Genomic DNA, 17,165 nt, shown 5'->3' on the forward strand with positions numbered 1-17,165 from the left:
ACCAAGATTGAACTCTTTGGCCTGAATGCCAAGTGTCATGTCTGGAGGAAACCTGGCACCATCCCTACGGTGAAGCATGGTGGTGGCAGCATCATGCTGTGGGGATATTTTTCAGTGGCAGGGACTGGGAGACAAGTCAGGATTAAGGGAAAGATGAACGGAGCAAAGTACAGAGAGATCCTTGATGAAATCCTGCTCCAGAGTGCTCAGGACCTCAGACTGGGGCGAAGGTTCACCTTCCAACAGGACAATGATCCTAAGTACACAGCCAAGACAACGCAGGAGTGGCTTCAGGACAAGTCTCTGAGTGTCCTTGAGTGGCCCAGCCAAAGCCTGGACTTGAACCCGATCAAACAGCTCTGGAGAGACCTGAAATAGCTGTGCAGCAACGCTCCGCATCCAACCTGACAGAGCTTGAGAGGATCTGCAGAGAAGAATGGGAGAAACTCCCCAAATACAGGTGTGCCAAGCTTGTAAAGTCATATCTAAGAAGACTTGAGGCTGTAATCGCTTCCAAAGGTATTTCAACAAGTTAGATATTGCTGCACTGTCAGAGCTAGAAACAATCATTTCTAAACACTCGCAATAACATCTGCTAACCATGTGTATGTGAACAATAACATTTTATTTTATTTTATAAATGGTTTGGATACTTACAGTTAAAGTCGGAAGTTGACAGACACTTAGGTTGGAATCATTAAAACTAGTTTTCCAACCACTCCATACATTTCTTCTTAACAAACTATAGTTTCAGAAAGTCGGTTAGGACACACAATTGTTTACAGACAGATTATTTCACTTATAATTCACTGTATCACAATTCCAGTGGGTCAGAAGTTTACATACACTAAGTTGACTGTGCCTTTAAACAGCTTGGACGATTCCAGAAAATCTCATGGCTTTAGAAGCTTCTGATAGGCTAATTGACATCATTTGAGTTAACTGGAGGTGTACCTGTGGATGTATTTCAAGGCCTACCTTCAAACTCACTGCCTCTTTGCTTGACATAATGGGAAGCTCCAAATAAATTAGCCAAGACCTCAGAAAAAAAATTGTAGACCTCCACAAGTCTGGTTGATCCTTGGGAGCAATTTCCAAACACCTGGAGGCACCACGTTCATCTGTACAAACAATAGTACTCAAGTATAAACACCATGGGACCACACAGCCATCATACCGCTCAGGAAGGAGACGCGTTCTGTCTCCTAGAGAAGAACGTACTTTGGTGCAAAAAGTGCAAATCAATACCAGAACAACAGCAGAGGACCTTGTGAAGATGCTGGAGGAAACAGGTGCAAAAGTATCAATATCCACAGTAAAACAAGTCCTGTATCGACATAACGTGAAAGGCCACTCAGCAAGGAAGAAGCCACTGCTTCAAAACCGCCATAAAAAAGCCAGACTACGGTTTGCAACTGCACATGGGGACAAAGATCATATTGTTTTGAGAAATGTCCTCTGGTCTGATGAAACAAAAATATAACTGTTTGGCCATAATGACCATCGTTATGTTTGGAGGAAAAAGGAGAACGCTCGCAAGCCGAAGAACACCATCCCAACTGTGAAGCACAGGGGTGGCAGCATTATGTTGTGGGGGTGCTTTCCTGCAGGAGGGTCTGGTGCACTTCACAAAATAGATGGCATGATGAGGAAGGGAAATTATGTGGATATATTGAGGCAACATCTCAAGACATCAGTCAGGAAGTTAATGCTTGGTCTCAAATGGGTCTTCCAAATGGACAATGACCCCATGCATACTTCCAAAGTTGTGGCAAAATGGCTTAAGGACAGCAAAATCAAGGTATTGGAGTGGCCATCACAAAGCCCTGACCTCAATCCTAAATAATAAATAATAATACATGTTCCGTATTGACTAACCTTCATGTCTTAAAGTAATGATGGACTGTCTTTTCTCTTTGCTTATATGAGCTGTTGTTGCCGTAATATGAGCTTGGTAGTTTACCAAATAGGGCTAGCTTCTGTATACCACCCCTACCTTTTCACAACACAACTGATTGGCTCAAACGCATTGAAAAGGAAAGAAATTCCACAAATTAACTTTTAACAAGGCACACCTGTTAATTGAAATGTCATGAAGCTGGTTGAGAGAATGCCAAGAGTGTGCAAAGCTGTCATCAAGGCAAAGGGTGGCTACTTTGAAGAATCTCAAATATAACATATATTTTGATTTGTTTAACACTTTTTTGGTTACTACATGATTCCATATGTGTTATTTCATAGTTTTGATGTCTTCACTACTATTCTACAATGTAGAAAAAATAAAGAAAGAAAGAAAAAACATTGAATGAATAGGTCTGACCAAACTTTTGGCAGGTTCTGTAATACACTGTATTTTCCCCTAACCCCCTGGTTAGCTGGGTATTTCTGCGTGGTACAGTTATGGAGATTACATCTTTAAATTATACAGCTAGCAATATTTCCTTGTTATGTTAAAGAGAAAATCCACTCCAAAACTATATATATATATTTTTCATTCGTCCAGTGTTAATAAAGTCCCAACATGTTTTGCATGTCAGCAGTCAAGTTTTCAAGATATTGGACGTTCAAGAAGCAACGTGTCGCTTGCTACATCATCATGATGATAAGTTTTGCAAAGTGGACTAATGACGAAAATACCTAATACATAAATCACAGTGAAAAGACAGTTATGACGCAGTATGACACTCCAAGTTTGTATACAACCTATCCATCAATTAGTTGCCTGTGTAGCCTTCAATAGAAGACTAGTCATAGTAAATGTTTCTAACATATAGCAGATAATAGTTGATGCTGAGTTGATGTTAATAGTAAGTATTGAGCCAGTAAAATCCAGTAGTAAGACATTGGTATGCGGTTATGATAGCAGGATAGGAAAAACTAGGATAGTGAAAAAACACTTGATGCTTTCTTGAGTTCCTGGTAGTTTCTCCCCAGTCATCATGTCACAGTCTGTTGACAGAGAACAACATGGTAGTCACAGCAGCAGCAGAAACACACACACACACACACCGTTCGTCTCCATGGCCCACTGCAGTTCCAACCACGGTTCTCTCCTCTCCGGCCTCAAGGCTAGGGGAATAGTGGGTTTATGCAAAACGCACAACCCACTGTGAACTGTGATGAGCTCTTCTTATTCAATACGGCCCCTTTTCCCTTGGATGGTAAATATCCTACTCACTGTGTGTGGATGCCTTGGGGCGGGGGGACTAGTTCACATAGGTTACTGTATAGAGCAGACGCAGGGATGAAGGTGTGCATGCGGTTTTTGCTCTGTCAGTGTTCTGCGGTATGTGAACTGAATTTCACCTCAGCAATGTGTCCGCTCAGACTCTCTCTCCAGTTATGGAGTCTTAGAACTGAAGTAAGTGTGGATATACCTGAAGTACTGTCGGTGGGCCCAGGATAATCAGATTTGGGATGAAAGTGGAGAAAGACGGAGGACGTGAGAATTGGATTTCTGATCGCACTTTATTCAGGTGATGCAAATACTCAATAAATAATATTAAATCAGCTTACATTGCCCTCCACCAGCCCGAGAGATAGACAGAGAGACAGAGAGGGAGAGGGGTATAAGGGCTTGAATCTGCAGATTTTTACTGAATGTAGCACCAAAATAAGGCACAGAAACGTATTCCTGGACAACCGTAGAATAGAGGCATCTCTTCCTCCTACCTCATGGACAGACAGGGCACCCAGTGGATTCTCTATCAGCCTCCCAGCACAATGAACTGGAACTGGGAGTTGAGGAAAGGACTTGATCTGTCTTTGTGCTCTTTTAATTACACACAGCTGGGTGGGTTCTAATCCCCAGAGACCAACTGGTAATTCACACACGTCAGGTTCACAGCACTAGTCTCGCCTGCCTGGCAGCTCAATATTACCCTACCTAAACAGCCCTGAGAGAGACAGGGGGAGGCTGAAGGGAGGAGAGAAGAGAGTGAGAGAAAAAGATAGAAGCGAGAGAGAGAGACGTCTCACCTCCCTCAGGGCTGCGTAGGGTTAATGCAGGGAGTGCATGCCTACGCACAGGAGGCCAGAGGCTGCTGTCAATCATTCCACAACAGCGTTGCTCACTGTATTTTAAATCAATCCAGAGAGAAGGCTGAGGAAAATCAGGAAGTGCCACACAGCGGCTGGTCTGATCCCCCTTTCTGGCTCTAACTCTATAGTGCGTCCCATGGGTGTGGCTAGGATATACAGCTAGGGCTCATAGTTGATCCTGGCCAGGCCACAAACTCCCGACCCTACTGATCGGATTTGAATATTACTACCTTTATGGTTTCCCCAGAAGAGTGAGGTCGGATAACAGTACACAGTCCATGTCTCATGACTTGAGTTGGTTGCAGAAGAGTGTAGCTCTCTCACAGTCAGCTGATTTAGGTTCATTGATGATAAGCAGTGTGAACATGCTGAACGATTAGTCTCGCTTGCCAACTGAGTGATGAGGTATTGCCTTACCTACTACTGCTGGACAATGTACCATGTACAGTATCAGAAAGAAAGAAAACAAAGTGTCACAGCTTCAAAGTTCTGTCTCTCACCAGTGCAATAGTTAAGTATGTGGTTTTGTCTGGTCCTGGCGCCTGGGGACGATGTGTCTGCGTGTGGCTGGGACCCAGTCGGCCTGTCAGTACTGCTGACGCCATGCAGCCAGCCTCTCACTAATACGATTTGGATATTGCCCAGTCATGCACACACTCAAGCACAGACACACATGCTTGCTCTGTTCTTGAGAAGGGAATGTTTCAGCTGGTACAGTTACTGTTACAATCCAGGGAATTCTAGCTGTTTGTCTGTCTGTCTGTCTATCATCTATCTATCTATCTATCTATCTATCTATCTATCTATCTATCTATCTATCTATCTATCTATCTATCTATCTATCTATCTATCTATCTATCTATCTATCTATCTATCTATCTATCTATCTATCTATCTATCTATCTATCTATCTATCTATCTATCTATCTATCTATCTATCTATCTATCTATCTATCTATCTATCTATCTATCTATCTATCTATCTATCTCCCTCTTTATCTTCCTCTTTCCCTCTCTATCCTCTCTCTCGCTCTCTCTCCCTCTTTATCTCTCTCTCGCTCTCTCTCCCTCAACACCTCTCCCTCTCCACCTCTCTCTCCCCCCCTCCTCTCTCTCTGTCTCTCTGTCCCCGTCTTTCTCTTTGTCTCTCACTTCAATTCAATTCAAAGGGCTTTATTGGCATGGGAAACATATGTTTACATTGCCAAAGCAAGTTGGAGCTATTTCTAGCAGAGAGACTTACCTCAGATGGGTATTTCAGTGCAATCTCTTGGTTTAGTGTGAAATGGCAATGTCAAGGTGAACTAGTCTAAATGTGTGCTTTCCCTCCTCAATACTTTGTGCTACTGTCCTTCTCCCCACTAAATGAATAGAGCCTCGGAGGGCTCCAGAAGGGCTGGCCAGACGATCCCTGAGAAATGGAGCTGAGTCTGACAGTACAGAGGCAGTAACCACAGGCAATCATCCACTCTGGGAGCCACCACTCTCGCCACATGCAGATACATCGCTCCCAGGCACCAGCACCAGCCAAAACCAGTTTTCTACTGAACATTACTGACTGGGGTTGCGTGTATCAGAAAACATGGATACCCACCACACTGCACTCTGACTCTACACTGTGCGTTGAGTCCACCCAGCACTGTGGCATGCACCAGGTCATCCTTTGTCCCGTCTGTCACTACGTGTCCCTGTTTCTGTAACCGTTCTAATGTCAAGTCCCGCCTCTGTGACAGAGGTCTGAGGTCAGGGAGAGGAGGGTAACTATATGTAAGGCCTCTTATTTGAATCCACATAGAAGGATTGTCTAATGATGCCCACAGGGAAAGACTTAGGCCTATACAGTGACGGGGTCAGACACTCGAACCCCAACAAGCACCATCATGTGTCAGCACTGATATCTCTATGGTGCGGAGTATGTGTTCAGTAAAACACGTGGGCGTTTTCAGGACATTTCTCTGTGTTTAAATCGGGAGGATCCTGCATGTCTGGGCCAGGCAGCGTAGACAAGAGCTCTGTCCAGACTGACACACAACAGCGTGTTGCAGAGATTCGTTTCCCTCTCTCTAAGTAAGCCTGCCCGGACTGAGCCTCAACAGTGATGTTCTCACACACCATGTTTGTCGAGGCAGCCATGACATACAGAGGGAGAGTCTTGCAGCAGTACTGGGTAGCGTATGTCGACCATGTATTGTAGAAGCTCTATTGGAGCTCATTGAAGCCACAGGGATCTACCTCACCTTATCCCCAAAAAACGAACGCTTTAGGCTTATCCTTTCTCCTTTTTGAATTACTGTGGTATTGCATTTATTGGCGAAGCATGCTCTTTCATTTCCCAAATAGCTTTTCTTTGACGGAGTTTCTCTGTGTGGTTTTGAACTATCTCACAATGTGAACTATATGTATATGAAAAACCCTGTAGACATGTAAATATATACTGTGCATCTTTAGGTTGCTCTGTGGTTTTGGAAGTCCGTTTTTCTCTGTGGTATGTGTTCTCCCTGTCACAATGATTACAATCCCTCCCAGGCACAGTCATTAGTCCTATTGGACTTTGTGTGTGTAGGAAATCAGTGCTCTGCTGCCATCTAGTGCTGGCCTGCATCGGCCCTTGGTGGGATGACCTCACTTGAGTGTGTATGGGTGTCGTGTTTGTGTGTGTGTGCGTGTGTGTCATATGTGTCGTGTGTGTGTGCGCGTGTGTGTCATATGTGTTGTGTGTATGTGCATGTGTGTGTGATGTAGCTCATTACTGAGAGTCTATATTAGTGAAGAGGTCAACGAGCGGGCTCTAATTCTTCTCCAATTCCCTTGTGCTCTGCCACCTGTCACAAGTTTGAATATAAATAGCTTTAGATATGATGTTTCTGGTAAATTCATGAACGCGTTAGATTTTTTTTTGTCATGGTCGAGCTGTCAAGATATCCTTTGATGCTCTGAATAATTTGGCAGGTGTGTGTGTGTGTGTCTGTGTATGTCTGTATCTTTGTGTCTGTGTGTGTGTCCTCGCTTCCATTTGTCCAAGCATGCATGGGCTCCCGAGTGGCGCAGCGATCTAAGGTACTGCATCTCAGTGTAAGAGGTGTCACTATAGTACCTGGTATCACATCCAGCCGTGATTGGGACTTCTATAAGACGGTGCACAATTGGCCCAGTGTTGTCTGGGTTTGGCTGGGGAAGGCTGTCATTGTAAACAATAATTTGTTCTTAACTAACTTGCCTAGTTAAATCAAGGATAACTTTATTTGCATGGGATGTGTATTTCTCTTCCATCAGCCCTCAGTCCCTCCCATCCTCAAAGCCTCAATGCACACCACGGTCCCTCTCTCTCTCTCCCTCCATCTCACTCTCTCTATATATCTCTCTCACTCTCTCTCTATATATATATATCACTCCATCTAACTCTCTCTCTCCCTCTCTCTCTCTCTATATATATATATATCCCTCCATCTCACTCTCTCTCTCTATATATATATATACCAATATATCCCTCCATCTCACTCTCTCTCTCTATATATATATCCCTCCATCTCACTCTCTCTCTCTCTATATATATATATCCCTCCATCTCACTCTCTCTCTATATATATCCCTCCATCTCACTCTCTCTCTATATATATATATATGTATATATATACATATATATCCCTCCATCTCACTCTCTCTCTCTATATATATATCCCTCCATCTCACTCTCTCTATATATATATCTCACCCTCTCTCTCTCTCTATATATATATATATATATATCTCTCTATATATATATACATATATATATATATATATTTATATATCCCTCCATCTCACTCTCTCTATATATACTGTATATCCCTCCATTTCACTCTCTCTCTCTCTCTATATATATATATATATATCCCTCCATCTGACTCTCTCTATATATATATACAGTGGGGCAAAAAAGTATTTAGTCAGCCACCAATTGTGCAAGTTCTCCCACTTAAAAAGATGAGAGAGGCCTGTAATTTCCATCATAGGTACACTTCAACTATGACAGCCAAAATGAGAAAAAAAATCCAGAAAATCACATTGTAGGATTTTTTATGAATTTATTTGCAAATTATGGCGGAAAATAAGTATTTGGTCACATACAAACAAGCAAGATTTCTGGCTCTCACAGACCTGTAACTTCTTCTTTAAGAGGCTCCTCTGTCCTCCACTTGTTACCTGTATTAATGGCACCTTTATGAACTTGTTATCAGTATAAAAGACACCTGTCCACAACCTCAAACAGTCACACTCCAAACTCCACTATGGCCAAGACCAAAGATCTGTCAAAGGACACCAGAAACATAATTGTAGACCTGCACCAGGCTGGGAAGACTGAATCTGCAATAGGTAAGCAGCTTGGTTTGAAGAAATCAATTATTAGGAAATGGAAGACATACAAGACCACTGCTAATCTCCCTCGATCTGGGGCTCCACGCAAGAGGGGTCAAAATGATCACAAGAACGGTGAGCGAAAATCCCAGAACCACACGGGGGGACCTAGTGAATGAGCTGGGACCAAAGTAACAAAGCCTACCATCAGTAACACACTATGCCGCCAGGGACTCAAATCCTGCAGTGCCAGACGTGTCCCCCTGCTTAAGCCAGTACATGTCCAGGTCCATCTAAAGTTTGCTAGAGAGCATTTGGATGATCCAGAAGAAGATTGGGAGAATGTCATATGGTCAGATCAAACCAAAATATAACTTTTTGGTAAAAACGCAACTTGTCGTGTTTGGAGGACAAAGAATGCTGAGTTGCATCCAAAGAACACCATACCTACTGTGAAGCATGGGGGTGGAAACATCATGCTTTGGGGCTGTTTTGCCGCAACAGTTGAATATATATATATATATATCCCTCCTTCTCACTCTCTCTCTCTATGTATATATCATATATATATATATATATATATATATATCCCTCCATCTAACTCTCAGTTCCTATGCTTCCTGGCTGATGTTTTGGTCACTTTTGAATGCTGGCGGTGCATTCACTCTAGTGGTAGCATGAGACGGAGTCTACAACCCACACAAGTGGCTCAGGTACTGCAGCTCATCCAGGATGGAACAACAATGTGAGCTATGGCAAGAAGGTTTTCTGTGTCTGTCAGCGTAGTGTCCAGAGCATGGAGGCGCTACCAGGAGACAGGCCTGTACATCAGGAGACGTGGAGGAGGACGTAGGAGGGCAACAACCCAGCAGCAGGACCGCTACCTCCAACTTTGTGCAAGGAAGAGCAGGAGGAGCACTGCCAGAGCCCTGCAAAATGACCTCCAGCAGGCAACAAATGTGCATGTGTCTGCTCAAACGGTCAGAAACAGACTCCATGAGGGTGGTATGAGGGCCCGACGTCCACAGGTGGGGGTTGTGCTTACAGCCCAACACCGTGCAGGACGTTTTTCATTTGCCAGAGAACACCAAGATTGGCAAATTCGCCACTGACGCCCTGTGCTCTTCACAGATGAAAGCAGATTCACACTGAGCACATGTGACAGACGTGACAGAGTCTGGAGATGCCGTGGTGAACGTTCTGCTGCCTGCAACATCCTCTAGCATGACCGGTTTGGCGGTGGGTCAGTCATGGTGTGGGGTGGCATTTCTTTGGGTGGCACTCCATGTGCTTGCCAGAGGTAGCCTGGCTGCCATTAGGTACCGAGATGAGATCCTCAGACCCCTTGTGAGACCATATGCTGGTGCGGTTGCCCCTGGGTTCCTCCTAATGCAAGACAATGCTAGACCTCATGTGGCTGGAGTATGTCAGCAGTTCCTGCAAGAGGAAGGCATTGATGCTATGGAGTGGCCCGCCCGTTCCCCAGACCTGAATCCAATTGAGCACATCTGGGACATCATGTCTCGCTCCATCCACCATCTCACTGTCCAGGAGTTGGCGGATGCTTTAGTCCATGTCTGGGAGGAGATCCCTCAGGAGACCATCCGCCACCTCATCAGGAGTATGCCCAGGCGTTGTAGGGAGGTCATACAGGCACTTGGAGGCCACACACACCACTCAGCCTCATTTTGACTTGTTTTAAGGACATTACATCAAAGTTGGATCAGCCTGTAGTGTGGTTTTCCACTTTAATTTTGAGTGTGACTCCAAATCCAGACCTCCATGGGTTGATACATTTGGTTTCCATTGATAATTTTTGTGTGATTTTGTTGTCAGCACATTCAACTATGTAAAGAAAAAAGTATTTAATAAGAATATTTCATTCATTCAGATCTAGGATGTGTTATTTTAGTGTGTTTATTTTTTTCTCACTCTCACTCTCTCTCTCTATATATATATTTATCCCTCCATCTCACTCTCTCTCTATATATATATCCCTCCATCTCACTCTCTCTCTCTCTCTCTATATATATATATATATATCACACTCTCTCTCTATATATATATCCCTCCATCTCACTCTATCTCTCTCTCTCTCTATATATATATATATCTTACTCTCTCTCTGCTCATTTCCCAGTCCTAGTTAACTAACAGGTGGCGGAGGGAGCCCTGTTTCTGTCTCACCTTGTCTGTGTGTGTGTGCGGTAGTCAGACTCAAGTGGTAATGATCAGTATTCAGTACCCGTCTCTGGTCATTGTCCAGTCTGGACAGCATTTTGGCCCTATAGACCCCGGAAGGATCTTCCAACCAGCAACCACTGCATGCCTGACTCCCTGTCTGCTAGCTGGGTTGCAGTGTCCTAATGTGAAATGCCTATTCACTCAATGAGGGTAATGAAACACACACTGACACACACACACACACGAACACACACACACTCCTTTGTCCATTGCGGTCTCTCCATAGATGGATAGAGAGAGGTTAGTTTATGAAACATGTACTTGTGTTCAAATCAAATCAAATGTATTTATAAAGCCTGTCTTACATCGGCTTATGTCACAAAGTGCTGTACAGAAACCCAGCCTAAAACACCAAACAGCAAGCAATGCAGGTGTAGAAGCACGGTGGCTAGGAAAAACTCCCTAGAAAGGCCAGAACTTAGGAAGAAACCTAGAGAGGATCCAGGCTATGAGGGGTGGCCAGTCCTCTTCTGGCTGTGCCGGGTGGAGATTATAAACCTAGAGAGGATCCAGGCTATGAGGGGTGGCCAGTCCTCCTCTGGCTGTGCCGGGTGGAGATTATAAACCTAGAGAGGATCCAGGCTCTGAGGGGTGGCCAGTCCTCTTCTGGCTGTGCCGGGTGGAGATTATAAACCTAGAGAGGATCCAGGCTATGAGGGGTGGCCAGTCCTCCTCTGGCTGTGCCGGGTGGAGATTATAACAGAACATGGCCAAGATGTTGAAATGTTGTTTGTTTTTATTTGTCTGCACTGGCTGATTGTTCGTCTCAGGAGGAACGTCTGGTTCTCTGTGCTAAAGATAATCAAGTGTAATTTTACAATCTGTTGAATGGCTGGATGGAGTGAGTACCTGATGAGTTTGTGACACAGTAGTGTCTATAGCAGCCTCTGGGCAAAGCAAATCCTAAAATTCCACTATTACTGAGGAGAGAGATATGCCGCTAGGTGTCTTTTCACAGTCCGCAGGTCCAGAACAAATTCAAGGTAATGTACAGTATTATACAGAGCAATGATTGCATAGAACTCCCTTCCATTTCATATAGCGGAAGTGAGCAGCAAAACCTGTTTTAAAAAAAAAAGAAGTAAAACAACACGTGACCTACTTTTTGTGTGTATGTACTGACATGTACGTATGTGTAACTGATAGATGCACACACACACACACACACACACACACACACGCACACGCACACGCACACGCACACGCACACACACACACACACACACACACACACACACACACACACACACACACACACACACACACACACACACACTACATGTTAATGTTTAGAAATGTCTGTCAATTGTAAAGTCTCTTATCTATTATCTCTTTTTCGTTATGTGTCGGACCCCAGTAAGACTAGCTATCGCCATTGGCGTCGGCTAATGGGGATCCTGATAAAAAAAAATTAAAGAGAGAGCGATGATAGAGGATGAAGGACTTTTGGAGGATTGATCCTTTTACATAATAGTGGATCTGGAATTTGACTTGGAGAATCATATTTCTTTCATGGATTACGTTGTCTCTCTTTATGCAAAAGTATGCTGCCTGGCAGAGAGAGTGTTGTCTCGCAATCTGGCACCAAAATGAAAGGCGATTTTACATGTACACTGTATTTCCCAGTGCTCCAGTAATTTGGGGCTCATTTAAAACAGGCAGGGCATGAACAGCTTGGAACTACATGCTCTAAATGCCTCAGAGCTGTCAGCTGTCAGCTCCTTCAGGACTGCCATGCAGAAATATCAGCCCACAGAGAGATTGAACTTCACTCAACTTTCTAGATTAGTGGTCACAAACCGGTCGATCGGGATCACTTTGTATTCAGCACTTTTACAAGCCTTAGAATGGCCTTTTTCCTATTTCAACTCAGCGCGACAACAAGCACTGCAGCAGTAATGAATGAGTAGGAAGGTGTACCTATAGGCTTTGCGTTTTTTTAATATTAAGGAATATTTTACTTTCTCTGTTCATAGGAGTGACGACATTCATTTCTGCATGAGGCGGTGCGACTCGAGTTTCGCCACCATCTGGAAGACGGTGTCCCTTTTTGGTCAGTGTCAGTGGAGGAAAAGGGAAAGCTGAGGGCTGTTGAGAGATGGACCCTCCGGCTGCTGCTCTCTCCCTCCGCTGAGACTGACCATCAGATGGAGGCACCATCAGCCCAGTAAAATAAAAATAAAAAGCGAAATAGTTAAATGTATCCTCACTCAGCTGTGCTTCACAAGTAGTACAACAGCGTGATCTACATCAACATTTGAAATATATATATTTTTAAATGGCCTGAACAACAATGCATTGGCAGGGCAATTTCAAGCAAAGCCAATGTGGGGTGATAATGTATTAGGCCTATAGCTTACTGCGCAAACATCATTGCTACAGTACTGTTTTTAATTGGACTTTTTTAAAGTCATGTTAAAAAAACCAATATGAGCTGTAAATCTCAGCTTGCATTTTGACTCAAAGTGATCTTGACTCAGAAAAGGTTGGTGACCACTGTTCTAGAGTTTTCCCTGTTAACACTATCAACGTTTCCCTTTACTGTGACAAAATTGATCGAATCAATGCAATAGTAGCTACTGTCAATGCAACGTACCGAAACATCATGAACAATGCAAGAGATTTTGTTTTGTGCAGAACGCATCGGAGTAGGAATCTATTGCATTGACATGCACGACTCAGCCCGTACTCTACACAGACCAGAGCTGCAGTAGGCCAATATGCAAATAGACAGTTGCCATAGATGGATCTGTGCCATTTACTTTGAACTGGACTGTGTTTACAGCATGACGGGTCGAGAGTAGCTGCGCTTGTTGTGAGATCAAAGTGAGAGCTGCATGTAGCCACAAATGTTTTTTTGACATTTTGTTCATATCCTTTGCTAGTTAGTGAGTTATAGATTATAGATCATTTGTAGTCAGCAGTAGGGGAGTGATTGCTTCCTACAAGTGCACAAAACATATACATTTCTAGACATCTTTGAAAAGCGAGTCAGTTAAATAGCTTTTTTTTTGACAGACTTGAATAAGCTAAGTAGCTAAAAGGCAGAGGGTAGCCTCATTTGTCTGATTACCTGGAATAATAATGCATTTTATTTTGTAAAGTGGTTTCTTGCATCAAACAACACAATATCCTCAGTCACTTCCCTGTCTGACTAACAAGTGGATGAACAGGTTAATGTCAAGCCCTGCATGTTTATTTCAAAAGTCTCATGGAATGCAGGCCTAAATGAAACACCACACATTGTCCTGCTACTGTAGGCTGAATGATAGAACAGCTATTTCCATGTTAAAATGTTATGGGATGCATGTTCTCCATTGTTTTTGATGGTAGTCCACTCTGGTATGCCTACATTATGATCAAATAGCCACAGTAGCCTACATGGTCACTGTTAAAAGTGGAACTTAAAGTGAGCACAGCCTGAGTGTTCACAGTAAACGCATGCTGGATGTGAAACCGAATTTTCACAATTTACCTGAAATGTGCTCAGTGCCAAAAATGTTATTGAGGGAACTTTGGTTGTAGCTACAGTCAATGTTTTCTCTCTGCTATACATGGGCATTTCAGTGCTTTGCCCTGTCAACATGTTAATTCATCCATGTCTCTAACCTCTGACCTATTCATTCAAGCCAGCAGACCAAGTCTAGTAAGAGTATTTATCTGGTGCGTCTCTGTTCTTTTGAAGTCTCAGGCAAATTTTTTGAATCATCACAGGAAGCTTTTAAAATAGCAGCTGGTTATAGTGAAACGTTTTTATGTGTCTGGCTGTGTGGGGATCATCCAAGTCCAGACTGTGTATAATTATTTTGTTCAGGAGTCAGTGTGTTTGACCTTGCGTCCATCTGAATTTATATCCTTTTCCTGGATTAGAATATGAATGATAGAGTCTGGATACACAGGCTTTCATTATGTATGGTAAAGGTTTGTGTGAATTGGTTTGTGTGACAACCCATGCTATGATTATTCCTAATTCATGTGAGGGGTTGGTTGGGTGAAGTGGTGGAAAAAGTACTCAATTGTCATACTTGAGTAAAAGTAAAGACCTTAATAGAAAATTCCTTAAGTCAAAGTGAAAGTCACCCAGTAAAATACTACTTGAGTAAAAGTCTAAAAGTATTTGGTTTTAAATATACTTAAGTATCAAAATTAAATGTATTTGCTAAAATATACTTTGCTTAATATTCTATTAAGCAAACCAGACAGCACAATTTTCTTGTTTCAATTATTTACGGATAGCCAGGGTCACACTTCAACACTTAGACATCGTTTAAAAACAAAGCATTTGCGTTTAGTGAGTCCGCCACATCAGAGGCAGTAGGGATGACCTGTTCTCGTGATAAGTGTGCAAATTGGACCGTTTTCTAACCTACTAAGCATTCAAAATGTACTTTTGGGTGTCAGGGAAAATGTATGGAGTAAAAAGTACAGAATTTTCTTTAGGAATGTAGGGAAGTAAAAGTAAAAGTTGTAAAAAAATATAAATAGTAAAGTACAGATACCCCCAAAAAGTACTTAAGTAGTAATTTGAAGTATTTTTGCTTAAGTACTTTACACCACTGGTTGGGTGAGTGTATCAGAAATAGCCTCATAAGGTTATTAATCAAATATCTCAAAATATTGACTGGACCTTTACATACACACAGGGTATGCTGTTTTCCAACCACTTAAATGTGTTACCCACAGTCGTGCATTTGTGAGTTGCTTTTTGAAATATTTGCCATTAGACAGCTTATTGACTGTGTGTAAATGTTGTGAAAGCTGGTCTAGCTGGTCTAAACAGGATGCAGCATAGTTGGGTCATTACCATTCAAAACAATGCATTCTAAAATGAATCACATGCACGCCAGGTACGCACGCCTTTGGTGAGTTTAGGCTTTAACTGTCCCATATCACTGCAGCAGTTCTAGTCTCCACAACCATACAATTAGGAATTAGAATACTAATTGAATTAGACATTTGATAGGATCTCTACAGTATGTCCACAAGTCCACAAGTGACATTACTGCTGTATATGACATCACTGCTGTATATGACATCACTGCTGTATATGACATTACTGCTCTATATGACACCACTGCTGTATATGACATTACTGCTATATATGACATCACTGCTCTATATGACATCACTGCTGTATATGACATTACTGCTGTATATGACATCACTGCTGTATATGAAATGACTAATGTATATGACATTACTGCTGAATATGACATTACTGCTGTATATGACATCACTGCTGTATATGACATTACTGCTGTATATGACATTATGGCTATATATGACATCACTGATGTATATGACATTACTGCTGTATATGACATCACTGCTGTATATGACATCACTGCTGTAGTTCTTGTCTCAACAACCATAGAAATTGAAATACTTTCATTATATTTCAATGTCCACAATTGTCCCATGTGGCATTACTGCTGTATATGACATTACTGCTGTATATGACATCACTGCTGGTTATGACATCACTGCTGTATATGACATCACTGCTGTACATGACATTACTGCTGTATATGACATCACTGCTGTATATGACATTACTGCTGTGTATGACATTACTGCTGTATATGACATCACTGCTGTATATGACATTACTGCTGGATATGACATCACTGCTGTATATGAAATCACTGATGTATATGACATCACTGATGTATATGACATTACTGCTGAATATGACATCACTGCTGTATATGACATTACTGCTGTATATGACATCACTACTGTATATGAAATTACTGCTGTATATGACATCACTGCTGTATATGACATCACTGATGTATATGACATTACTGCTGATTTTGACATCACTGATGTATATGACATTACTGCTGAATATGACATCACTGCTGTATATGACATTACTGCTGTATATGACATCACTACTGTATATGAAATTACTGCTGTATATGACATCACTGCTGTATATGACATTACTGCTGTATATGACATTACTGCTGTATATGACATCACTTCTGTATATGAAATTACTGCTGTATATGACATCACTGCTGTATATGACATTACTGCTGTATATGACATTACTGCTGTATATGACATCACTTCTGCAGTTCTTGTCTCCACAACCATAGAAATCGAAAGAATTTCATCATATTTCCATGCCCACACTGTCCCATGTGACCTCACTGCTGTGGTGGATTGTGGGTGCTTATGCCTGTCAGCGAGTCTGTTTGACTCTGTAAGCCCCATCCCTCCCTTGGGGTTCATGAGAAGAACAGGGAGGGCTTGTTGGTCATCTTCCCACTCCCTGTCTGTTCCCCTTTGCCCTCTGTCTCTTTCCCCTTCTCTTTCGCTCATTTCCTCCCTCCCACGGCTCTAGGGTGTTGTCAGGCCCTCTATCGTTGCAAAGCAGAATGATGTTTTATTTCTTCTTCTCCTCCCGATTTAACGTTGAAAAACCCCAACCTCACTGAGTGACTCATTTAAATAATAGTTGCTTTTCAGCTGTATCGAGTTACTTTTTCCCTCTCTTTCTCCCCCTCTTCTTCTTCCGTTCACTGTATGAAGGC

General features: G+C 42.5%; 1 protein-coding gene across 2 annotated transcripts in view; it reads left to right on the forward strand.

Annotated features, from left to right (window-relative positions):
* The window catches only part of LOC109901001 (SAM and SH3 domain-containing protein 1), a 299,602-nt gene that overhangs the window by 148,219 nt on the left and 134,218 nt on the right, over nt 1-17,165 (forward strand). The window lies entirely within an intron of this gene.

This window comes from Oncorhynchus kisutch, linkage group LG12, assembly GCF_002021735.2.
Source record: "Oncorhynchus kisutch isolate 150728-3 linkage group LG12, Okis_V2, whole genome shotgun sequence".
Lineage (NCBI taxonomy): Eukaryota > Metazoa > Chordata > Actinopteri > Salmoniformes > Salmonidae > Oncorhynchus > Oncorhynchus kisutch.